The 27,001-nt window shown below is 38.7% G+C and overlaps 1 protein-coding gene and 1 long non-coding RNA gene across 10 annotated transcripts in view; one reads left to right on the top strand and one right to left on the bottom strand.

Moving 5' to 3' along the window:
- The window catches only part of LOC125461273 (uncharacterized), a 45,823-nt gene extending 19,990 nt beyond the window's left edge, over nucleotides 1-25,833 (top strand). Inside the window, exons 3-4 of one of the 3 annotated variants that reach the window (XR_009446924.1) lie at nucleotides 1,449-1,652; nucleotides 22,931-25,833. This is a non-coding gene — a long non-coding RNA (uncharacterized LOC125461273). Of the gene's footprint in view, nucleotides 1-1,448; nucleotides 1,653-6,775; nucleotides 10,778-10,797; nucleotides 13,785-22,930 lie in introns of those variants that run through there. The other 2 variants (XR_007249460.2, XR_009446923.1) reach the window with 2 other exon arrangements.
- The window catches only part of LOC125461272 (receptor-type tyrosine-protein phosphatase T), a 1,279,761-nt gene that overhangs the window by 1,105,467 nt on the left and 147,293 nt on the right, over nucleotides 1-27,001 (bottom strand). The gene's annotated exons all lie outside the window — the stretch shown is intronic.

The raw sequence follows: 27,001 nt of genomic DNA, 5'->3' as shown, positions 1-27,001 counted from the left end.
GCAACTTCTCTTTCACATCAAGAAAATGTTATTCTTCAGGAGATACAACTCAGGTACGTGTGAATGAGATGCACATATGGCAACAATAAAAATCTCTTATGCTGCAAGTTAGCACTTAGGTATAATGGGAACAAAGGTGTAAATTCTGTTAACTTAAAAGTATAAACAGGTGCTACATTAAAATGAACATATGGAAATTCATGCTTCACTACCTAAGAACAATTGTTTTTGATGGCACTGCATCTGCTGGACTGCTCTACCACATCATTTTGAGAGAAAATTAGTTTTCCACTGACCATTTAGAGTCTCAGCAGATTACTTAATACAAAGCTAGTTCTACACAACATTACAGTCAGTGTGGAGTAGGGGATATTACTTTTATTTGTCCAACATTTCCTCTGGTCACATAACATTGTAACTGAAAAGAGTCATAATGCATGATCAGCATTTTAAAAATCACTTTTCCATAAATAGCATCAGTTTGGAGGATAGCTCGCAGCATCTCTGAGTTGATATAAAATCTGTTACAAGTTTTCTGAGTCTGACAAGATCAGAAGACATAGGATCTATAGTAAGTCATTCAGCTCATTGAGTCTGCTCTGCCTAGATTAATATTCTAATATTGTAATGAAGGAATGCTGCAGTTGCCAACCTATGGACTGGACATTGAACCTAAGTCCCATCTACCAGTTCTACTCATAGATGGATTAAAGATGCTACTGTGTAATTTTGGCTGATAGTTCTTCTTTAATTGATCAGTTATCTGGTCATTCATCTCCTTATTGTTTGTTACAAACAGTCACCACATTTATCTCTCGACCAAAAAGTGAAATAACTCCACCAAAGCCAGTATCCCATCATCGTCACCCTTTATTTACACATGCATAGAACGTTGCACTGACCCAGCTAGCTCAGAGCCAGCTCCTGGAGTGAACAGAACCCCTGACGCTCTTGTTTATATCTGTCAGCCAGGACTCCTTGATTGGACCAGATTAACAACCCCAATTAGGGAACTCATATTCTATGGATTCACCTGGATGACCTCATTCCAATTGCTACAAAGTTCAAAGCAATTTTGTTTCCAACTCCCTCCTTTTCCATAGGCCTTCCCTTCACTATTGCAATGTTGTTGGTTTCATAAATGCCTTCTAATTAATGTATCCATTCAGTTCCTAAACTGAACTGCAGTAAATTATGACATTAACAAGCGATCATTATATTCATATTTTATCTCTGTTCTCTGCCTCTTAATATTCCTCCTCTTTTTGGTAACCTTGTTAATAATGTTCACTACCTAGTTTTCAGTTTGGAAGATGGGTCTAAGCCTGAAATGTTGACTATGGGTGGGATTTTCTTCTTTGAAATAGGCATTGGGTGTTGGTAATTTACCCAAACCTGCCATTCTATCTCAGCTGTGGAAGTACCCACCCATCTTTTTTTTGTGCTAGGATAATCTGCCAATGCTGAAGACTCTTTCAAGTCAGAAATGGGCCGGGTTAGGAGATTGGGTACAACAGGGCCATTTCTCTCTCCGAAGCTCGCAGGCAAGACCATGAGAACAGAGCTGGCCTAGAATTGTGAAGTCATCATTAACCCTTATCATGCAAGTTGTGAGCTTTTCTCTCGCACTGACCAACAGGCTGTTAAATGAGGTAAGGTTGGCTGCAAGTCCTTTGTTAGCTGCCTCTATTTCACATTACCACTGCTGGTAATGATGCCTGCTATTGTGCCAAGTGAACTCAACCTATAGCAATTGTTATCAAAGTGCACATTTCAGTTTTTGGTCTAGACACAGTTTTCTGTCTTAATACTTTTAATTCCAATAGGTGACTGAAGGCACAAAACAAAATGAACTGACACCAAGTCGTCTCAAGTCACACAGTAGCTCCACCTGTGGTATCACTCCTGTGCACCTCATGGCCTAGTGGGTCTTTGGATAGCTAGTTTTGCTATGTTGGCTTGCAGACAGCCACAACGATGACCCCTATCTTGCACACAGAAACCTTGCAACCAACTGTCAGCATGCTACTCACGAATATAGTGATCCCAGCTGTTGTTATTATTGGATAAGTCAAATCCCAGACTGAAATCTGTCTTTATAGATCATATACAGCAACATTTTATTAATAGGCACCTATGAGACCAGGAGTGTGCTGGTTCATCAAATATTCATCAAAAGGACAACCTAATCAATGTAAAAATACACATTGAGTAATAGAAATATAACACAGGAGACAGAACCATCACTGTTATACATTATTTACAGCATAAATCACTAAAATAATAATGTAACTTTGCCTCAAATAAATCTTAGTGGCAGAGATCATTCTGGCTCCCACCTTTAACTGACTACTTGGATATCGCTGGGATTGAAATAAAACAACAAACTTCCGGTATTTGAGGTTCATAATTTTTGCTGGTTTACAAGAGTGCCAGCTGATGAGGTGTTGTTTAAAACACAATTTGTTTTTTTTTCACATTTGAGTTATAATGAGAAGGTCGGTCACTGAAACATAATTGTGCAATATTGTATATTAGATTCCAACAATACGGCAGAAGTTTACTATGAATAAGTAATTAAGACAAAATAGAGTAACCTAAACTATTTAAATAACACAGGTTCAACAATTTCAAAACACTGTAAAAATGTAATCTCATTAACCCCAATATTCTTTTATAGATCCACAAAGCACCCCTTTATAGATCCTAACATGCTATTTTACATTTCCCCAAAGTACCCCTTTACAGTACTCACACCAGACAGAATCTCCTTTTCAAACACCTCTTTAGCTTAATTTAGCTGCAACTTGAACTCCAAGTTATCAGAATCTGACAGCCATTTCCTGGAGAGTTCAGATATCTAACAGTCAACTTCCTTTGCTTCTTTTTAGTGTTTTACCCAAACAGTTCTGGTCTGGAACTATTACTATTTACTCAGTTTTTGTTTAAACAAATCTGCACAATCATCTCCCTTTCTTGGAAGCAACTGCTTTATACATCTATACTCAGCTAAGGATCCTGCAGAATTGTCCAAACTGAAACTAAAACTGAAAGGTTTCTCTCCAAGTTGCAGTGTTGGCCCCAAGATTAAGAAGTGTATGTCCAGAAAACCTATTTTTTTTCCAATGAGTACTTGATTCACTCAAACTCTCCCAGTATAGACAAAATACATTGGTTCTTTTAGACTATCTCTCTTGAACTGCATTTTAACAAATCACCATGGCAACAGGGATACTTATAAATTAATCATTAAAACCAACAACCTCCCCCCACCTTTCTTGAAAGTCAATGCCCTTCAGGTATCTTTCAAGTTTCAGTCTCATTTCCCTTGCACTGTTGACACTGAAGTTGGGATCACAAGTAGAATAAAGACAAGTATCATAGGAGAGATACTGAAATGGCTTGGGATGAGTATGGATGTTTTATGGATTGTTTATGTAATAGAATGAAATTAGTTAGATAACACTAAAAGGAAACAAATAAAGTAATATTCACCATCTGTTCATGTTGAAGTCTAAACTAAATGTTAGAATTTCATATCACACTTTCTTCAGTGCAGTATCCCTTAACACTGAATCAGTAAGTCACTGCTGAAAAATCCACATCAAGTAAATCCAGAAGATAAATAAGATGAATGTTTTATCATCCAATACTGATCCAGTTTTATTTTCTAATCATGTCACGTGAAGAATTACTAAATAATTTAAAACAGAACATTTCGAGTACAATGCTTTGTTTAAAAAAAGCTTGCAAATTTTAAGGTGTACATATGACTACATAAACGGAAATATGTCTTCTAAATACTGCAAATTAACGTGGATTACACAATGACACAACTGTAAGACTCCTGACAGATGGGTAAAAAGTGACTTTTATAATTCAAAAAGAAAAATCTTTCCTTGTCTAAAACTTCACTTTTTCACTTTTATAATAGAGTCACAGTCAGAGAGTTTCATAGCACAGAAAAAGGCCCTTTCACCCACAATGTCCAAGCCTGTCATTGAGTATCTATCTGTCCTAATCCCACTTTTCAGCACTTGGCCCCTAGGCTTGTACACTATGGCATTTTGATGAATGTTATTTCAGTTACACAGTGGAGCAATCATGGTAAGCCTGGGTACCAACTTCAACCAAACTAAAATTGGCTTTTGCAGCAAGGTTTAGCCACACTTCATGCAATTTTTTCTTAACTCCGAGCTCTAAAATTAACGGAGGAAGCCAAGAGGCAGAATAAATTAACAAATTAAATTTTAATTAAGTTTTTGCTAATTAAGAACATGACAAGAAAGATTAGTGAATGAAAACAGTTGAAAATTGTTTGAGATTACTGATGGGATTCTTGATTTTTGAGTATCTTTATTATCTAATATTGATGCTTGTTCCAGGATCACAGCGTGCAAGCTAAAACTTTACAGAGACAGCCCTGGGAAACAATAATCTTCAATTACCTCCTGATAGTGTAACGATTACTACAGTGAGTTTCTCAGTTTGCCAGCTCCTTAAAGCTAGAAACATCTTGCATGACAATAATTATCAAGTGTATTTTTTTTTCTCTATTGAAAAAAACTAGCTTGAAATCCTAATCATTTATATTGGCCAAATTAGAGTACTTTAAAATTTGGTTTCACATTACTTTTCTAGTGATGTGCATCCAGCAATATTGAAGCATTCCTTAGTATAATTAAAACATTTTTCGAATGGCTATGATAGCTGTCTTTGATGAGCTTTGTTATTTTCTACGTCACTTCATCTGACATGTATCACAAAAAGTTGGGTTCTTATTGAGACAGATATCTTGACGATTATTAACAGCACTAACTGTTTATGTGACTACAATATCACAGACTTGCACGCATAGTCTGGGCTCTGTTTTTACTGATGTTACTGTATATTATATGAGCATAAGCACATTATCCTGGCTCTATAAAACAGTGAAGGCCACTGAAATTAACATGGGAGCCTTTATATTGGAACATTACATTTTGTGATCTCACATACCTGTCTTAAAGTTACAGATTTGCCCTGTCTGTAATCCACTGAAATATGATACATTAGCGACACCGTCATTTACTCAAGTAATCTGAATTGTTGTAATGACATGTTCTTATATTCTGTTGTGATCTGGAGCTATGGACAGTGATAAGCAAAGGCTTCAACATTTCGAAAAGCTATACAATTTGTAGTGTGAAGCAATTAACAAATGAAGAAGGGTCACTGGACTCAAACATTATCTCTGCTTTCTCTTCACAGATGCCGCCAGATCAGCTGAGTTTCTCCAGCAATTTCTGGGGTTTTTTTGCAACATAGACCTAGATCTTATCTAATCAGAACAGGCATATACTGTTTCTGCTTTAGTGTTGGCTTCACAGACAAAGAACCACAGTGGTTTCAGGTGGCCAAAACCTTCTGATATTATAACAGTGTAGATTTACCTTGTTACAAGGAAGGTGCAAAGGACTTTGTTTATCCCCGGCTGATGCCACAGAAAGCCATAATCATAACTAAACATTAAATTTGTCCTTCGAGAGACAGAGAAAATTTGATGCCATTTTGAGTGAGTATTGCTTAAATAATGTAGCTTTTAAAATATAGCTTTGAAGATTTGCTATATAGTTGAGCAGGTACTGACCTGACAACAGGATTTTTTTGTGTGAAATGCTTGTGAATCAAGAAAGTACTTACTGAAATGTCCAACATTGTTAAAATATTTCATTTTGCTCAGTAACACTCAAGATTAAAAATACCATTTGGGCTAAGGGTAAAGCTCTATTCCACACTTACTAGCCTGAATTTAAACTCTGATCTTTGGACCCCAACAAACTTGGTTAAAAAGCAGGTTGTAAGGTTGCTCCTACCCGTAGTAGGGCCCACTCACGAATATTGCCACATGTGACCTCCTAATTGGGTGTGAATGGACCACTTCCCAATTCAGGATTACGAGTGGGATCTTGGTACTGGCTGTCAAATCAAATCGCCAGTAGCTCTTAAGCTTTAACAGTATCATCTCAACAGAATGTCACTGCTGAGGCAAAAAGAGATCTTGGGAGCTCAGACAGGCAAGTCCAAAAATGTGAAAATTTCAAGAGACCAGAAGGGGAATTCCTCCACACAAATTGTTGGGGATGCAAGGGCTTGTAGTTATATTTGGATGGCTAGAATGCTTAGAATGCTTTAAAGAAAATGTAATTTTCTGCCTTTGATGTATGCAAGTCAGTTCTGAAGAACAGAACTTTTTTCCTCCACTTGAGTAAGTAATACTGTATTGTAGTGGTAACGTAACTGGACTCATAACCCAGAACGCCAGGCTACTCTTCTAATTTGAATCCCACCACGGCAGACGGTGAATTTTCAATTTTGGGCAGCACGGTGACCCAGTAGTTAGCACTGCAGCCTCACAGCGCCAGGGACCCGGGCTCAATTCCAGCCTTGGGTGACTGTCTGTGTGGAGTTTGCACATTCTCCCCGTGTCTACGTGGGTTTCCTCCGGGTGCTCCGGTTTCCTCCCACAGTCCAAAGATGTGCAGACTAGGTGGATTGGCCGTGCTAAATTGTCCGTAGTGTTCAGGGGTGTGTGGGTTCTCGGGGGATGGGTCTGGGTGGTATGTTTCAAAGGGCGGTGTGGACTTGTTGGGCCGAAGGGTCTGTTTCTACACTGTAGGGAATCTAATCTAGTCTAATGGGAAAAAAATGTGGAATTAAACTTCTAGCTTAATGGCAAACATTTAACCAACATAAATTGTTGTAAAAATTCATCTGCTTTACTCCTGTCATTTAGGGAAGGAAATCTGCCCAACCTTACCTGAACTGGCCTGCATGCGACTCAAAAGCACAGCAACGTGGTGGCCTCTTTATCTGGGATGGACAATGAATACTAGTCTGACCAGTCATGACCCCATCTTGCGAATTTTTTTTAATAATCCGACATGGACCTTTACCCTATCAAATGGAGCTGTTTGCTCAAATCTCTGTGCAAATTCTTCACTTGTACAATGCAAAACTAATGCAACTAGATGCGATTATAGCCATATCCACATATCTTCTTGGCTTTGCATATTTATTTACCTTGATCCTCCTAAATTTGCAATGTTCTTTGCTCTGTGAAGCATTTCATATTCAAACAACGCTCCCTGGCCCACATTAAACAATTTCTCCTAACCTCTTTCACTCTCTTACAAATAATCTCTTCCTATTCACTCCACCAAAAGCCAAATAATCTTTTCTTTAAACTCTATTAAATCTCCTCTTAATCCCCTCTTCTCCAGTGCAAATGATTCCAGTATCAGAAGTCTATTCGGACAAATCAGGTATAAATTATCTTTCTCAACTCTACTTCAACAATGTATGAAACCGTATAGTCGCAAAGCCGCAGCAGATGAGTGGCAACATATTTCTCTTGCAATTTCCACACCACTAATCCTTATGACTGACATTTCCAAGCTACTGTGATAAAACAGAGCTATGTCCAGAAGTTAAAAAACAGTCAGTGAAAATAAACCCTTACACCCATCTCAACGATTCAAAGTATAGCACGATACTCACAATATCCTCCAAGTCTGTCCCATATATTATTCATGACTTTCCCACACTCCTCCCTAATTTTCAATTTAGTTTTTGATTTTAGTTAATTTTTCATTCTGTATCATTGAAAATACCACCATTCTACAGAATTCTTTTCATCTTCAATTCTCATCACACTCTCGCACAGGAACAACATGCAAGTCCGCATGGAAATATTACTGTCCGTTTGAAAGATAAATAACGGCAGATAAATTTTTGATATCCAAGGTATTACCAGCAATTTCATCAATATTTCGGTCATTGCTTGATCAGGATGTGTCACAGCAAATAAAAAAGTTAAAAAATGAGAAGCTTTCTTCTGCAGGACATGATTTGTGTTCTCAATATTTGTGATGCTCCAATAGTAATTCTCAAAGTATTGACGTTGAAGCTTTCAAATAATCCATCAGTTAGAGGATCCTTAATAGCTTGTCACACTGCTATAGTCGATAGTTTAGCCACAAGAAAATTGGTACTGGAACCTACAGAAAAGTCTTCAGATTACCAAAGAGATAGATGGTATCCTGTAACAGTGAATAAGAAGACAGTTGCTTGAACAGTGCCAACCACAGTGTACTGAGTATGGTGACCACAATGGCTGTAAAGCCAATTTGTTTCATCAACTGCTTCCATCTTAGAAGCCGGAGGTGCTCTTTCATGCTTTATGGAAAGAGTATGGTCAAACAGTTTAATTAATTTATAAAAACCAAAAGAACTGAGGATGCTGTAAATTGGGAACAAAAACAAAGTTGCTGGTCTAACAGCATCTGTGGAGGAGAAAACAGAGTTAACGTTTCAGGTCCGGTGACCCTTCCTCAGAACTGATGGTGGCTGAGAAAACTTCAGTTTATATGCAGAAAACAGGGAAGTGGGTGGGGCAGGGAGTAAACGATAGGATAGAGTCCAAAGAGAGAGAAAGACAGTTGGACAGGCAAAGGAGTTGTTCATGATCAGGCGGGGAGGGTGAATAGTTGTTCATGGGGACTGTTAGTGACTAACAACAGGGGGTGTGAAACGGCAGCCTACGTAGTAACAAGGCCTGGCATTTGGGGTGGGGGGCTAGGACATGGGGAGTTCGGGCGCTAAAATTATTGAACTCAAAACTGATCCAGAGGGCTGTAGGGTCCCCAAGCGGAAAACAAGGTGCTGAGCTTCACTGGAACACTGTAGCAAGGCGGAGACAGAGATGTTGGCCAGGGAGCAAGGTGGTGCATTGAAGTGGCAGGCAACAGATAGTTCAGGGTCTTTTTTGCGAGCAGAACGTAGATGTGCTGCAAAGTGGTCGCCAAGTCTACGCTTTGTTTCCCCAATGTACAGGACACCACACTGTGAGCTGCGAATGCAGTAGATTAGATTCTTGGAAGTGCAGGTGCGGTGTTGCTTCACCTGGAAGGTACGTTTGGGCTCTTGGATACTGGGGAGGGAGGAAGTGAATAGGCAGGTGTTGCACCTTTGCTGGTTACAGGGGAAGGTGCCATAGGGCTGTAGGGAGGTGTTGGAGGTGAAGAAAGTGCGGACCAGGGTGTCCCAGAGGGAACAGTCCCTATGTAAGGTGGGCAAGGGAGGGGAGGTGGAGGTGGCGGAAATGGCGTTTGATGATCTTCTGGTCGTGGATGCTGGTGGGTTGATAGGTGAGGATAAGGGGAACCCTATCGCTGTTAGAGGAGGGAACAGAAGGGGTGTGGGCAATAGTGTGGGGGATGGATTGGACCCCATTGAGGACCCTGTCAACAACGGAGCTGGGGAATCCTCAGTTGAGGAAGAGTGTGGACATTTCGGAGGCTCCCTTGTCGAAGTTGGCCTCATCTGAACATATGCAACGGAGATGGAGGAGCGGAGAGAATGGGATGGAGTCTTCACAGGAACTGGGATGTCAGGATGTACAGTCCAGGCAGCTGTGGGAGTTGTTGGGTTTGTAGTGGATATTAGTGACCAGTCTAGCCCCAGAAACAGAAACAGAAATGTCAAGGAAGGAAAGGAGTCTGAGATAGACCAGGTGAAAGTGAGGCCAGGGTGGAAATCGGAGGCAAAATTGATGAAGTTTTCCAATTCTAGACGAGAGAGGGAAGCAGCACCGATGATTTCATCAATGTATCGGAGAAAGAGTAGTGGGTGGGGGCCGGAATAGGACTGGAGAAAGGAATGTTCCATGGACCCCATGAAGAGACAGACAGGCATAACTAGGACCATTGTGGGTACCCATGGCAACCTCTCTTACCTGAAGAAAATGACAGGAGTTGAGAGAAAAGTTGTTGAGGGTGAGGACAAGCTCAGCCAAGTGGAGGAGAGTGGTGGTGGGTGGGGATGGTTCAGGTCTTTGCTCCAGGAAGAAGCGGAGGCCCTAAGACCCTCCTGGTGGGGAACAGATGTGTAAAGGGATTGCACGTCCATGGTAAAGAGGGGGTGGCTGGAGCCGGTAAACTGGAAGCTTTGAAGCCGGCATATGATGTCAGATGAATCATAGGTGTATGTGGGTAGGAATTGGAAATAGTCGAAACAGTCCTGGCTTTAATCAATAGGATCTCAAGATCGTAGGATATACGCTATCATGTTTAAATCATTATGTTTATGTTATCATATTTATTTAATAACCTATATTTTTATACGTACTGTGATAAAGGTTTATAACATTATCACCATTTGGGATTTTCTTTATCAATTTTGATAATCAATTTTGGTTTCAGTTCTATGAAAGTGGCTCACTTTTTATAAACGAGATCAAATAGTCATTTGGAACAGTAAACTAACGACATCATGTTTAAGAAAGGCTGTGATTAAAGTTAAAATACTTCGTTAGACGCATGGAGCATTAATTATAAAAAGTTTATAATGCTGAGTTTTATGACCTACACAGAATCAGATGATCCAAGGCCAGAGTCAGGGTTTTGTTGAGAACAAAAATTGCAATTCGTTGCAGATTATTCTGTAGACATTGCCAGGACTGTGAATTTCCAGAAAATTGTTGAAGCTCCAAGTTTCAAAAACTAAAAAGAATTCCAGGCTTTCAAGACTGGATAGAGGTTTCTAGTTCTCAGAACTAGACAGAAGTCTCTAGGCCATCAAAACTGGATAAAATCAGGCAAACAAGTTCGTTGGGATTGAAATTTGTTGCTGGAGAATGGCTTGATTATTTGTTTTTGCTGTTTATGTTAGATCTTTCAAAATACTTTATGTATAGTATATAGTTTTGCTTTTTTTCCCCCTCTCTTTTGTCTAAAAATCATATTCTTTTGTTGGAAGAACACTGGCAGCCTTATGAGAATACATTCAGCGTCTAATCTCCAAATGAAACAAACTGCACAAGTGAAATGTACAGTCGATCAAGCCAGGTTTCACTCCAAGATCTGATTTGTCCGGTATCACCGTCAGATGTGATCATTGCATTATAGTCATGTGAATTTCCCACTCGTTGTAAATCTATTATTAAAATAATGTGCTTATCAGCATGTGCATATTTGTTAATAATAACAGCTGACAGTTATGTCTACCACCAGTCATTTATGTATGTAAATACTGATTTACATTTTGTGCAGTGTTGATTACTGTTCAAATTCATTCCAAACTGAGATCTGATATAAATGAAGTGATTTTTTTGTTAAATTTCAGGCTATGCATCTGCTTAGCCTGGATTGACCCCCACCCTCCTTCTTCTCAAATGCAGTCAGTAGAAGATCAACAATTACAAGCACCAAAAGAATTTCGGATTGACCGATAGCAGACTTCCACTTTGCAAGGTAATGAGAGGAATGGATAGAGTCGATAGCCAGAGACTTTTCCCCAGGGCAGGATTGACAGGTCATAGTTTTAAGGTGTTAGGAGGAAGGTATAGAGGAGACACCAGAGGGAGGTTCTTCACCCAGAGAGTTGTGAGAGCATGGAATACTTTGCCAGTGGTAGTCAGGGAAGCAGAGTCATTAGTGACATTTAAGTGACTGCTGGACATGCACATGGACAGCAGTGAATTGAGGGGAATGTAGGTTAGGTTATTTTACTTTTGGATTAGGATTATTCCACGGCACAACATCGTGGGCTGAAGGGCCTGTACTGCGCTGTACTTTTCTATGTTCTATGTTCTATGTTCTATACCTTCCTCCAACCACCTTAAAATTATGCCCCCTCAAAACAATCATTCTGCCCCGGGGAAGAAGTCTGACTATCCACTCTATCCATGCCTCTCATCAGCTTGTACACTTCTATCAAGTCACTTATAATCCTTCTTCGCTCCAATGAAAAAAGCTCTGGCTCCCTCGACTTTTCGTCATAAGACCTGCCCTCCAGTCCAGGCAGCGTCTTGATAAATCTCCTCCGCGCCTTCTCTAAATCTTCCACATCTTCCCTATGATATGACCAGAACTGAACACAATATTCCAAGTGTGGACTAACCAGAGTTTTATAGAGCTACAGCATAACCTCCCAGCTCTTAAACTCAATTCCCCTGCCAATGAAAGCCAACACATCATACCACTTCTTTACAACCCTATCAACTTGGGTAGCAACTTTGAGGGATCTATGGACGTGGACCCCACTGGCAGCAAATTTAGGAAAGCAGGGGGTCTTCAATCCTACCAGCCTAGGGCAGCAATAAGGGGAATGCAAGGATGTCTGCATTTTAAGGTTTTTCAAGAAGGGGTCGATGCACCTTGGTCCATGGCAACCCGAGCAAGCCAGAGAAGGGCAGCAAATGGCTTTTCCATGACAGAGAACTTGCTGCAAACAATGTCAGCAGTCTCAGAAAATGGTACTTACGTGACCCTTTGGTTGTGTCGTTTGGTTAGCCATCCCATTTGACAGGCAACTAAATTACTGCTACTCCTGTGCTGCGTAAGTTCCCAGGCAGTGGGACTGCATCAGGGAGTAATGTAATTAGCAATCAATTTACAACACCCATTCTCCCCCTTCCCTCTCATCTCCAAGTTCTGAGATAAGTGCAGAAGTGACAGGTAGCTGAGGCTAAAATCTGCCAAGTGTGTATCAGAAAAAAATTAAGAGAAGAGAAACGAAGAAGGGTTCTGACCTACAACGTCAGCTTTTCTGTTCCTCTGATGCTGCCTGGCCTGCTAGTTCCTCTAGCTCCAAACTGTGTTATCTCTGACTCTAGTATTTGCAGTTCTTACTGTCTCTAAGAGAATAATATGACACGTTTATAAAATATCACTTTAAAAAATCCTTCCAAAAATATAACTGCAAGAGGGTAATCAATGGAAAGACAAACAATCCAAGGAACCCAAACAGAGCCATGTAAGAGAATAAATATGAGACAGTTGAAATACGAGGGATGTGCTAACAGTCTAACATTTAACATCAATCATCGATAGTATGTGGTCCCAAGCTTTGATATTAGCAAAGGTTCTACAATATCAAAGGCCTTAAAACTAATAAGCCTGCATACCAGATGATTTACTGTATTTCCCAGGATAATATCAATGAAAAAGGTGATTTGTAAGACACTCTTAGTTACTTTGAGCAAGCAAGTGAACATCAGGGAATGTGTATTCAGGCTGGAGTATAAAGTTCATCAAGGCAGAATTTGCATGAGATTTTTTTGACTTGTTGCTCACTATGTCAAAACATTATGAGGGAAAAAAGTACCCAAGCCAAATAGAATTGGGCCAGTTTTAATCAATCAAGGACAAATGAAGAGAAAAATAAGAATGACAAAGAAAGTATTTAACTAAACAATGGTAGTTAATATAAAATATAAATCAAAAAGTCTTCTACATTCATGTAAACAGCGCACACAGTGAGAAGAAAATTGGGGCGTATTTGGGACAATGAAAAATATGTACTAAGTGGTCTGAAATTTAACAAATATTTTGTATCGGTATTTGCTAAGGAAGAGAATGCTACCAACATGTTAGCAGAAGCAGTTACATAGGAAATGGATAGATCTTGGAGATGCTTAAAGCCTAACATTCCTTTGTCCCCAAACACTCTGTACCACAAGTCTATATATCCCTGCCATATTTTTCTGGCAAAATGATTTCACTCAGACTTCGTATTGTTAAATTTTGTCTATCTTCTGCATCCATTCTACCGTCGTGCAGTGTTGAAGTCAATTTGTATTGTTCCCATTGTTTTCCACTTGTCAAAGTCTAGTGTCATTGATACGTCTTGAAATTTTCTTATGCATTCCACAATATAATTTATTATACATATATAAAAAAAAGTGTGCTGACAATTGGGGAATATCAACATTTAGCATTCTGCAATTTGAAAATAAAAACATGCTTGCCACAACTTGTACTGTTTGTCTGTAAGCCATTCTTTTTTAAAATCAGAGCTGATACCGACCCTCCAACTCCATGAGCCTCAAGTTGTTTAACAACATAAGAACTAGGAGTACGAGTAGACCATCTGGCCCATCGAGCCTGCTCCACCATTCAATAAAATCATGGCTGATCTTTTCACAGATTGAGCTCACGTACCTTCCTGCTCATCATAATCCTTAATTCTTCCATGACTCAAAAATCTATCTACCTATCTATCTACCTATCTATCTTCGTCTTAAAAAACATTCAATGAGGTAGCCATAATTGCTTCACTGGGCAGGGAATTCCATAGTTAACTTCTATGTAGTACTTCATCAAAAGAAATTGTCAGACCCATCTACACAACATCCGGTGCATTCCTTTCATCAATGTTCTCTGAAACCGAATCAAAAAATCCAATTCAATTTGTTAAGCAAGATCTGTCTCTTAAAAAACCTGAGCTGGTTCTCTTGTTTAACTCTCCAAGTGCCTGTTGATTTCTTTACCCGATCAATGCTTCACAAAATCGTTGAGACAATAAAGACTGCAGATGCTGTAAGACTGAATGTACAAGGTTTGAGACTGGAAAAGCACAACATGTCAGACAGCATCTGAGGAGCAGGGAAGTCAATGTTTTGTGACAAAATCCTTCGTCCTGATATTGAACCACAATATTGAGAGCAGCTCGGTATCATTAATAATAGTATTGAGTATGAAAGCAGGTAAGTTATGTCAAACATGTACGCTATTCTGGTTAGATCTTAATAAAGTATTGCACCCAAATTCTGTTCACCATACTTTAGCATGACAATCTGAAATGGTGCAAGGTGATGAGCCAGAATGGTTCTGCAGTGAGGGGCTTTACCGACAATGTTAAGTTGGAACCGTTGCGTTGTTATTGGAGCAAAGGAGATTGATGGGAAATTTGTTAGAACTGTATGAGAGCCAACGGGATTAGATAAGGTTGACAATCGAAAGCTTGTCTTATTAAATTATCATACAAGAACATTGGGGCATAGATTTAAGATTTCATGCAGAAGATTTAGGGGTATATGAGAGAGAACAATTCAATGTACCAAAGGATATTACTTGGACATCCCAATGTATTGGTTTAATAGAAATGGAAATAATCAATGATTCTAAAACAAAATTGGATAGGCAAAAGAGGAAGACAAATTTACAGGGCCTCAGGATATAGCAAGCCAATGGAATTGATTAGATTGCTTTAGAGAGAGAGAATATGGACTCAGTTGGCTGAATGGCCTCATTTTGTGCAATATTGTGAAAGTCCCTGATTTGATATCAATATTGAACAATTTTCTAATTAGACCACCTCACGAGAGGGCCATATGAGCTTGAAGAAGATAGCACTTACAAAAAACAATTGAGCCACAGGCAATGAACTGATAAGGTGATATTGATTTCAAAAATAGATCTCAAATGCTCTTTCATGGACGTACAATAATTAAGATCTTTCATGGGTAGAAAAGGTAAGTTAGGACATTAAGGCCAGAAGCCAAGTAACAATAAAAGAAATTGTTGAAAGGTTAATCAACAGATGTCTGGCTTTGTTAACTACAAAGAATAAGGCCAGAACTCCCCAAGAAACAACTAGACACTGAATTGGGAAGACATCAGAGTTTGTATTCTGCAAAGGTGAAATCAAGTTGGAGAAAGGACTTTATCTAAAATTATCTTCTAATATCTTTGGAGGCTCACCTACTCAGCTGCTTGTGTGGAAGTAATATTAAAATATTCTAAGAAATTCAGCCTTTATTTTTGTTTTGAAAAATTGCCTCAGGAACAAAATTGATTTTTTTTCTATTTGCCAAAGGATATGAACTCTCGAGGAGACAGCCTCCTACCTCTACAATGTGCCAAGAAATAGCGAATTATCTAGACTGTATTCAGTAGGTGTCTAAGATTTATGTCCTACCAGAGAAAACCAACTGAGCTGTGTGGGAAACTGCAAGATAATCAACACTTACAATCTGTAATTTCACTGCATTACCTGTCGCCACGAAGGTGATAGGCTCTGTTAGTTGTTAAGCTGCTGTTTATTTCCCAGCCACCTATCCTGTTTCAAAGTTCATTAGATAAGACTACTTTTGAGGACATTGTAAGCAGTACTGCTAGCATTTGATGGTATCTTATTTTGCACATAGTAAGCACTAATTTCGGACTGAGTCAGGTCTGATAGCTGCACTATTAGTGAATGCTAGCTGTTTGCACACAGTTGCTTTGAGAAAGAGGGCAGGAGGTTGGTACTAAAAAGCTAACTTCAGTGTGTTGCAGCATTTCTAACAGTAAAAAATAAAGCCAGTAGAATTTGGCCTTGTCACTATCACATACACAGCACTAAACATGACCTCTTACTCAACTGCAAAACAGAACAAGTAGCTTACAGCAGACTATTAACAGAAACAAAACATTACAACAGGCATAAAATCTTCTTGGAAAATAGAAAAAAAATTCTTACTGTGAAGCAAATGTGAGCCATTTCTTCGGCAACATTCTGCCAATAAAAGAGCCCCACCTGTGAATATGTTGTTATCTTGCTTAACAATGTCCAAGTTATTTCTTCAAGTCAATAAGCAAAACAAATACCTTTAACATCTTGAAAACAAAATCCACATTTTCTTCCTTCATCATTTAGCACAATTATGCACATCGAGTCTTTTTTATACATTTAGTTGTGACATTCTAGCTGTTGAACTCAATTAAACAAAGAAAGGGGATATTTTAAATGCTGCAGTTAAATGACCAGGGAATTTTAACACCTGTGAAATATAATTGCAGTAATAAACCTGTTCACAAGTGTTGTTAATGAAATGGACATGTACCTATTTATAATTAACCATTTACAGATAGTTTAATTACCATGTTTGGGCAGAAATGCTGGGTGGAAGACCTTACTTGACCTCCTCAGGTCTGCACCATCAAGACATCATTCCACATAACATCAAGACACAGTATGTGCAGGAAAAGCTACGGTGATGAGATCTCAGCTAAAGTATTCAAGAACTCTATAGAAGTGATGGTTGGACCCCTGTTTACAAATACAATATGGCATTGCCTAGACAATGTAGAAAATTACACAGCACTATCTACAAAAACCTGAAAAAGTTCAACCCAAACAAAGATCATTGCATCAGCCACCTTGCTATTGTTTTTAAAGTTAATAAAGGAATTTCCAGCATTATTAAGTAGTATTGGAATTAATATTCGTGCCACACAAATACCAGGCAGTGATCATCTCCAACCATTGCCTCTTGACATTCAACAGGATTAACATTAGGAATGAAAACAAAGTTGCTGGAAGTGCTCAGCAGGTCTGGCAGCATCTGTGGTGGAGAAAACAGGGTTTACATAAGTATCAACTATCACTACAGCTCCCATTTATCAACTTCTTAGGTGTTAGCACTGACCAGAAACTAAATTGGACTAGCCATATGAATTAAAGAAACACACTGCAGACGTGAAAGAATCATATTGGACTCGAAACATTAACTCTGTTTCTCTCTCCACTGATGCAGCCAGACCTGCTGAGTTTCTCCAGCACTCTCTATGACCGTACATATACAGTGGCCACAAGAGCAGGTCAGCTGCTGTCTGGCCTGTTGTGTTCCTCCTGCTCCACACTTTGTTATCTCTGACTCCAACATCTGCAGTTCTTGCTATCTCAGAGGCTAGGAATCCTGCTGTAACTCACCCCCTGACAGCCCAAAGTGTGTCCACCATCTATAATGCTCATATCAGGAGTGTGATAGAATGTTGATTGATTGATTTATTGTGGTCACATGTACTGAATTATAGTGTTTTGTGTGATGTACAGGCAAATCGTACCATGCAAAGTGCAGTAAGGTAGCAGAACAGAGTGCAGAATAAGGTATAAAAACTGACAGAACTGTGGATGCTGTAAATCAGGAACAAAAAAAAATGCTGGAAAAGCTCAGCAGGTCTGGCAGCATCTGTGAAGAAGAAAACAGAGTTTACGTTTTGGGTCCAGTGACCCTTCCTCAGAATAAAGTATTACAGCTGCAGAGAAGGTGTACAAAGAGAGAGAGAGAGAGAGAAGAGAGAAAGAGAGATCAGAATTAACATTTGAGAGATCCATTCAAAAGTCTGATAACAGCAGGGAAGAAGTCATTCTTGAATTTATTTGTACATGTATTCAAGCTCTTACATCTTCTGCCCAATGGAAGAGGGTGGAAGAGAGTATTACTGGGGCATGAAGGGTGTCTGATTACATTGGCTGTTTTCCTGAGGCAGCAGAAAGTAGAAGTGGAGTCAATCGATGAATGCTCCACACTTTCCTGGATGAGTGCAGCTTCAACAGCACTCAAGAAGCTTGACACTATCTAGGATGAAGTAACACATTTCATTGGCACCGCATCCACAAATATTCTCCTCTTAATCTTTTCTTTCCCAAGGAAAGCAGTCCAAGTGTTTGTACTCTAGCTTCATAATTGAAATTCCTCAACACTGGAGCCATTCTTGCAAATCCCTTCAATAATAAGCAGACTAACCATATTCCCATTGCACTTAATGGATTCCCACTATTGAATTCCCTGTAGATGGCACAGCCTTGATATGCCACATTTCCATCTTCCAAGCATTCTTCACGACCCTCATATCCTAAAGTGTGATGTTCAGAACCAGCCTAATGCTCCAGGTGAGGCCAAGTTAGTTCATTTTATAAGTTTAGCATAACCATCTTGCGTTTATATTCTATGTTCCTATCAAAGATCAGAATACTGCATGCTTCATAAGCTACCTTTTATTCCATAAACTTTAGGATAGGATACTGATTGTGGATGATCAGCCATGATCATAATAAATGGTGGTGCTGGCTCGAAGGGCTGAATGGCCTACTCCTGCACCTATTGTCTATTGTCTATTTAACTTCTGTCATATGTCTGTTGTGTGGTATTTTATCAAATGCCTTTTGAAAATCCGTGCTTATCACATTATTAGCATCAACATCAACACAACACTCTCTGTTACCTATTCAAAAAACTGTAGAAAGTTAATGAAACACAATTTTACTCTGTGAAATCCATGCTGCTTGTCCTTAAATAATTTGGATTTGTCCATGTTGCTATTCATTTTATGACCAAATTATTATTGTTTCCCCGCGACCAATGTTTAACTGACTGCTGTGTAATTTTTAGATTTACCTTCACACCTGTTTTTGAACAAGATTGTAGCATTTATAATTTTCCAGGCTTCTGGTATCATGCCTGAATCTAAGGAAGATTGAAATATTATGGCCATTGCCCTATAGTTTCTACTGCCACTTCCCTCACTGTATTTTAATGCATCTGCCATATCAACATTAAATTTTTGGTTAAAAATAAAAAGAACTGTAGATGTTGTAAATCAGAAACAAAAACATAAATTGCTGTAAAAGCTCAACAGGTCTGGCAGCATCTCTGGAGCGAAATCAGAGTTAACTTTTTGAGTCGAGTCCTGAGAAAGGGTCACCCAATGAAACATTAGCTCTGATTTCTCTCCACAGTTGCTGTCAGTCCTGCTGAGCTTTTCCAGCAATTTCTGTTTTTGCTAAGATTTGAGTTTGTATTTTAATTTTTGAAACAAATCTCCAGCAATAGTTAACATTCTGAAATAATGAGATATCACATTTGTAAAAGATAATTTTCAGCATCACAGAACTTGATTTGCAATTAACATGTCATTGGAAATGAGCTTACATGGGGATGGACTGGCCCTAATGTGGTGAGTTCAGGAGGGCCATCCTGTAATTATAGGAATTCCATGTGATTCCACAAATTTGAATGTCAGGTGTTGTGGCTAGGTATCAGTGTAGAACAAGTTGGACAGCAGCTTCCCGATTTATCTGGGTTATGTGCAGTTACTGGGAGTGCCTGTGCAATTTACACTACAATATGGGCTGTTAGCTTCAATGTTATTCTTGAAGCTAATTCATCCCAACATTTTTTTAATGTTGCTTTCCTGTTTACTGTTGTCCATTTTGAAAATATTAAATAGAATTTTCTTTTTATAACTTTCAGAAAACATTGTACCCATTCATAATATGAGGAATGGGAAAAATCACATCCACTTTTGCCAAAAAAGAAAAACAACTTGAACTAATTTAGCATTAAATCATCCTGCTGAATAGTCCCCAATTCAACAGAAGTTATTTCAGGATTGTTGTTGTTATGATGACAAGTGCAGGCAAAGACGAAATGAGGATAATTGTACACTTATTTGACTGCATTGACTGCTTAATTGAGAGAGGTTTAATGGTCAAACTACAAGCTGTCCACTATAGCATTCTTTGATCAGTGATAAAGGATGTTCAAATCTCAGTTGAGAAACAATATGCTGTCAGTTAACATCTGATCCAAAATAATATAACATTTCCTTCATATTTCTTTGAAATGACAGCCTAAATTGCGTAATAAACCCATGCTGAAAGCACAATTCACTCGTGTCTCAACTGGGCTTTGACACGAACATTGCACTGATTTAAGCTTTCAGTGCTAATGACTAACAATTTCAATTTTATGTTTACTTCACAGAGTCAAGTTTAAATGATAACATTTCAATAACCTTAGTCTGTCTTCAGGAATAGAAACAATTTCCCCAAACCAATTAATAATTTATTATATCTCAGATTTTATCTGAGATCTAAACGTAACTGTTCAACTGTTTCTCTTGCAACTTCTCAGGCACCATTTTCTTAAACTTGCTCAAAGAAAGCTCTGTTGTCTAACACACACCAAGTCTTGTTCCTGCATCATCTGTGAACTCACTGATCAGTGCCGGCTCCCAATACACCAACATCTTCAACTTAGCGTTCTCATATTTCTGTGTTTAAAACTTCATAACTTTGTCCTTCTACTGGTTCCTTGAACACCTTGCTCCTAAGGCTCCCTAACTCCTTTGCCCCTTTGTTGGCAGAGCATTTGCAGCTATCCAAGTCCCACGCTTTGGAGTTTCTCCTGGAAATCACATTGTGTCAGTCACTTTCTCTTCTCCATTTCCCTTAAAATCCACTTCTTTGACCAAATCTTTGTTTAACAAATTTATTATTTCCTTGGGATGGCTCACACTTTATTTTATATTTCTGTTAAATACTTAATGATCTTTTGGGTATTAAAAGGTGTCATACAAAGATAAAGTCTTGTTTTTGGTATTACTTTGTTTCATCATAACATCCTGGTATAAGTAAATGTTATATACTCATGTAACATCAGGTAAAGTATTTTGGAGATTTCTCGATGCAAGTTTCTCCCTGGGTTAGTTTGCGTTCTATATTTCACCTTCAAAAGTTAGAAGCCACAAAAGATGTATATTAAATAAAATTATGCTTATGAATTATGATTCACAAGAAAAAACTATCTCTATGATTAAAAGGTTTGTGCTTAGCTTACATTTATTAGGTACCATATATTAGATAGGTTCGGGAAAATTTAGACAAATGCTACAAACCTTCAATATATATTACAAATCTGCAATTGATTTATATAGCCACTATGTATTATGTTCTCCTGCTGGTTTGCTGAAATAGTTCATCAGCTAAGCGTGAACTAATCATTACTCAGGTGGTCAAAATCCAACAACCAACATACCTCATAACTCCATCACTCAGCAAGAATGCAGTAACTTTCTCAAAACAAACAAAGGTCCATGCATTGCTGTGCTGTAAGTGCTCCAAATGATTTTGTTGACAAAGTTCATTCTGTAGAGTCAATATTTTGATAAGATAACTAATGTAGTAAATAATACATTAAAAATTCAAATATAATTACTCATAAAGCATCCTCATAAAGTATGTTGTAAATGTCCGCCATGTATTTCCTTTCAAAAGCTGTCCATTTTACGAAGAATCTTAAATTTGTTTCGTCAACCCTGTACTGAATGTCTTAGTGTTCATTAAATGAAGTGACTCAACCAAGTTGTGGATTGCCGGTCTTGTGAAGAATCTGTGTTACTCTATTTGAATGTAACTGCAAAGGAGACTATATTGGATAAGGGAGTCAAGGCTTATAACCAAGTGATTTACAAAGGCCAAACGAGCTGTCAGCCTTGATATATGTCCTCCTTTATAAACACAACGCAGAATTTTGGAGAGACAGACTTGCATTTATAGACAGCTTTTGATGTCATAAAACATCTCATGGCATTTCACCACAGCACTAAAAAGCAAAAGTGAATCATGAATAGCATAAAGTAATATTAGGGAAAATGGATTCAGGCTGTTCCAAACAGTAGGCTTCAAAGAGGAAGGTATGCAGAAGAATGAAGAGGCAAGGAGGGGCTGAAAAGCCTACAGCCAGATAACATGATTACCAATGCTGGAGCCATTAAAAGCAGAGATGCTCAACAGGCTAGAATTAGATGAGTTCTGACATCATGGACGTTATATGACTGAAGAAGATCAAGGATAGTATTGGACAGGGCCATGGAAAGATTTGAAAACAAGGATGACAATTTTAAAAGTGAGACATTTCTCAATCAGGAACTAATGGATGAATGGTGCTTGTTCTGAGCAAGAAAATGGATAAGTGGAAAGATCTGGGAAGATGGCCAGGAACACATTGGAATAGTTACATTAGAGACAACAAATTGGCATTGGTGAAGATCTCTGTGGCAGATTATCTGTGGCAGGGTGAAGTTCACTGGGTATATGGGGTAAAATACACAGTCTTCAAATTGATGTGTTGTGAAGAACACACTGAATTTTGTTTTTGGACTGTGGAATAGGGATGTGAAAAGGTATTGCTTTAACCCAAAGAAATTGTTCAAGATGACGTTTGCAACTTTAAAAACAAAGTACTAGAATACACTGAGTTGTATCCACAATGCTGCCTTATTCAAACAGTGTGGGAGTATTGCAGAGAGAATGGCACTGTGAGTAGGCATTGACAGCAATTTTGCCCAGAGACAAGCTTTTGATTGGCTTTTCAATTGGGTCCAGTTGCTGGCATAATGACAACCATTTTCTTGGTTCCTGGGCAGGTGGTGACAGCCTTGGGTGTGGACAATACAGCATTCAGCCTGCCAAAAGAAAGCATCCTTCATTCTCTGTCCTTTCTGTGTAGAAATGTAAAAGAAAATCCTAAGTAACTACTCTCCCTCACCTTTCTCTGTAGATTGTTCTCTCTGAAAGTGCCAAGTTGAAAGAAAAAGGAGAAAAGCCATCTTCAGAGGATCTGAAACACCAAATGCTCTACCAAGTAATGAAACACTGAGTATTGGTATTTTAACAACGTTGTGCCACAAGCAAAGAATTGGAAGGAGTTAAAAGAAAATTGACCAAGGCTGCTGCCAGAATGTTCCTTCACTGGCCCTTTCTTCTTCCCTTTACCATCTACAATATTGTGTCTGTCTTATCTTTTTGCCTGTAAGCTTGTATGTGCATGGGAGTTTTAAGTCAGGATAGAAATTAAGTTGTACAGTTCTGGATTAGCAGTTCAACTTGTCTTTCTTCTCCAGCTGATAAAAAGATGGTTTAGCATTTTTTTGTTACTGTAAACAGTGTGCATATTCTTTTAAATAGAATTCTAAATATGCCAGAATTGAAGGCAGTCCACAGAATGTTTATTGGGATGATTCCAGTGATGCAGGGATTTTCTTGTGAGGAGTGGTTGCAGTAGGTTGGGCCTGTATAATGGAGTTCTTGCAGGAGGTGGGGATTGACTGGATAAACATGGAGAGGTTGTTTCCGCATGTGGGAAAGTGCAGGAGCAGAGAGCATATTCTCAGTGTCAGAAGTTGTGCAGTTAGGACAGAAATGAGGAGGAATTTCTTCTCTCAGAAGGCAGTGAATATGTGAAATCCTTTAATGTAATGGGTTGTTCATACTGGGTTGTTAGATATACTCAAGATAGACACAGATTTTTAATCAATATGGGAATCAAGGATTATGGGAAAAAGGCAGAACCGCGGAGCTGAAGAATATCTGATTGGCCATGACTCTATTGAATGGTGTGGAAGAGCCTGTGTGTGCTCCTACATAGTTTAGGCAGTTTGGAAAGATTGGGAAGTGAAATAGTTTAAATATTTATCATATTTGTGATACCTCCAGGAATCTTACACTTGATATTTAGCACACTATCCCTGTGACTGTAACAACAGACAGGTAATCAGTAGCTCATCTCGGGGTTAAATTTAGTTTCATGACTCCAAATATTTTGGCCCAGTATGAGGAAGTTGAAAGGAAGCTGAGGAACTGAATGTGTACCTGGAACCATTGTATCCCTCTAATCTTCCCAAAGTTTTATTGGAAGAACATTCTGCTTGTCTGATCAGATATCTTTTTGTTTAAGTATAAGCAGTTAGTTTGGAGATCAGTTTCCCCAAAAAAACAGATTTGATTAGTACAACTATTAATCCCTTTTTGTTTAACCTAAATCACCTAGAGCCTATTAAAACATGACTCATCTAAAGGTCAATGCTTTGATTTTACAATTCTGTATTCTCTCCAGTGCTCTCTCGCCCCATTCAACATTCCAATCTCCGTTGCTGTGGTTCACTCTTCGGCCCCCCTGAGCTTGATTCTTGAACTCAGAATAAAACTACAATAAGTACCACAATCACAGACTGGGCCAGCTGTAGGTCATGCCACAGGAGATCAATAAAGTGTACTTAATGATATTTTGTCTAGGGATGAAGAAATCTATTTTAGCACAATACCAAACACAAAGGCAAAAGTAAAACAAAATGTCAAGAAAATCACATGAATGCTAATATTATGGAATTAAGCAGCAAATGTGGCAACTGTGCAGCCGCTTCGATAGTCCTTCAGGAAAGAAAGACAAGTTAATGACAATAAAATAGGTTCACATTTCAGATAATGATCAGAATACTGCTTTTCAGAATAGCCAGTTGAGGGTATACAGTGCTACTCCCTGGTGACAATGTTATAGAATGGTATAGCTGGAAGTCAGGCACAAACAAGCAGATCCCCATGGAGATGAGACGTGTTTTAAAAGGATATCAAGCTAGAATTTTATTCACCTTCCTTTTATCAGTATAAAGTAGGTCAGCGCTTTGAAGAAAATATTTTCATCTCGGATTATTTTCAACCTTGAGGACAGTCTTTAAAGATGGTTAGGAGGGCACTGGAGCTAGTTTCAGGCTTTATAGCTAAGAAAGTATATAATGGAAACAACCTTTTGTTTTTGCAACTCAGTATTCTCTCCATTAAGAAGAATACAAAGTTGGAAATTGCCGTCTACATTAAAGAAGAACAACAGACAAGTATGATGATCCAAAGAAATTGATTGGCCTAGGTTGATTTGACTTTTTTTTAAACTGTTGAAAACAAGACCATGTTTCCTTACTGCTGTTATAAACTGTTGGAGGTTTCTCTCATGCTCATATTTAGTTCTTCCAAGGACGGCAATGCCTTCTATAATAGAGTCAGCCTGGTAGATTGTCAATGTTACAATCCATCCATTGTTTAAATCATCCTGCCTGATTGATCGTCCCACAGATAGAATGTCAGTCCCATTATGCGCAGTTAGCTTTTCAAGTCCTGGCTGCACGACATTGTGCCAGTTTCCTGAGTATATCCTGTGTTAGATAATGGTCATATAAAGGATGATGTTTGCACTTGCATCAATGTCAGTTTTGGCACATAGCACATGTTCTTCATTGCTTTTAGGGACATATCACTTGAATGGAGAAACAGGCATTTGCTTTTCTCATAGCATCCATCTGGTATATCACATTGACCAGATATACTGCCTGACTGGGTTGGTGAGCTGTATCATTGCATATACTTCTTGGACTTCATTGACAAGCTTGCGTGCCATGGATGAGAGTTTGAAATATGTTTAACATTGGTCTCTTCTTTACAGACTGCTGTGAAGCATTGTGTTACACTTTGCTTTTCTCGGGGCAATTAAACTTCTTGCATATTTTAGCACAATGTCCTCTTTCCTTATTAAATTGTATGCTCTTTATAATATCAATATAAAAATCTGAATTGCCATGTAATGTTTTGCATGTATGTTTTTGTTGTTGGCTCTTATGTTTTGGTTTTTGTAATCCTGCCTTAAAATTATAAAGCTTGTGTCTACATGTGGTGTTTACACTAAACAGAAGTTGGGGTGATGTTGTGCATGCCATTTTTTATTTGGCTTTCGTATCATTTCTTCCAAAATGGTGCAATGAGCAGATGTGTCAGAAGAAAAAACTAAGCAATGTGAACAGCAGTTATTCCTGCAAAACCGCCTGTGTCCTGAGAACACTGATGGAGAGGGGTCTCAGTGACCAACAGCAGCCTGACTGCAAATATGCTAGGAAGACCATGCATTACAGTACTGGGTGACTAAAGAAGTTGGGTTTGCCTGCTCCTCAGCAGAGGTAAGGTACTTACAAATACTGTTGTTGAAATTGAGGGCATTTCACTTCTGAACAGATCAGATACTTTGACCCTGGATGGTTGGTTGTAAACTTCAACTCTGAGCTCATGTATTTAATTACAGTTAAGTAAAATCCTCATAACTGCCAATTGTTATTACCTTTTGGTGCCAACTAGCTACAACTGTGCTTTGATTTCTGGGTAAAATAATACTTCAAATATGACATGGTTGATTGATTAATTTATTGTCACATGTACTGAAGTACAGTGAAAAGTTTGTTTACAAGCAGTACAGGCAGATCACAGTAAGCAACGATGTACAGATCAAGAAAATTAAGACAGAGGCATACAGGTTACATTGTACAGCGTGTGAGCTAGGCAAGATCATCATTAGCAAGATCATCATTATTTGAGGCTACAGAGTCCATTCAACAGTCTGATAATGGCTGTGAAGAAGCTGTTCCAGAACCTGATCATGCGTATCTTCTGCCTGACAGAAGAGATTGTAGGAGATCATTACCGGGGTGAAATGGGTCTTTAATGATATTTGTTTCCGTGGCACAGTACTAAGTGCTTGGACTCCATGGGTGGAAGGTTGCCTTCTGTGATGGTCTTGGCTGTGCACACCACTTTCTGTAGTTTCTTACAGTCCTGGGCAGAGCAGTTGCCCTACCAGGCCTGACAGTAGGCTTTCAATGGTGCACCTGTACAAGTTGGTGAGGATCCTTTTGGACATGCCAAACTTCCTGAGCCGCCAGAGGAAAAACAAGCATTGTTGTGTCTTCTTGACTGTTGCATCTATGTGGGAAGTTCAGGGCAAGTTGTTGGTTTTCATTGCTCTAAGGAAATTGAC

This window comes from Stegostoma tigrinum, chromosome 19 (genome assembly GCF_030684315.1).
Source record: "Stegostoma tigrinum isolate sSteTig4 chromosome 19, sSteTig4.hap1, whole genome shotgun sequence".
NCBI classification, from domain to species: domain Eukaryota; kingdom Metazoa; phylum Chordata; class Chondrichthyes; order Orectolobiformes; family Stegostomatidae; genus Stegostoma; species Stegostoma tigrinum.
Note: the sequence above shows the minus strand (reverse complement) of the source record. Positions and strands in the feature narration are given on the sequence as shown.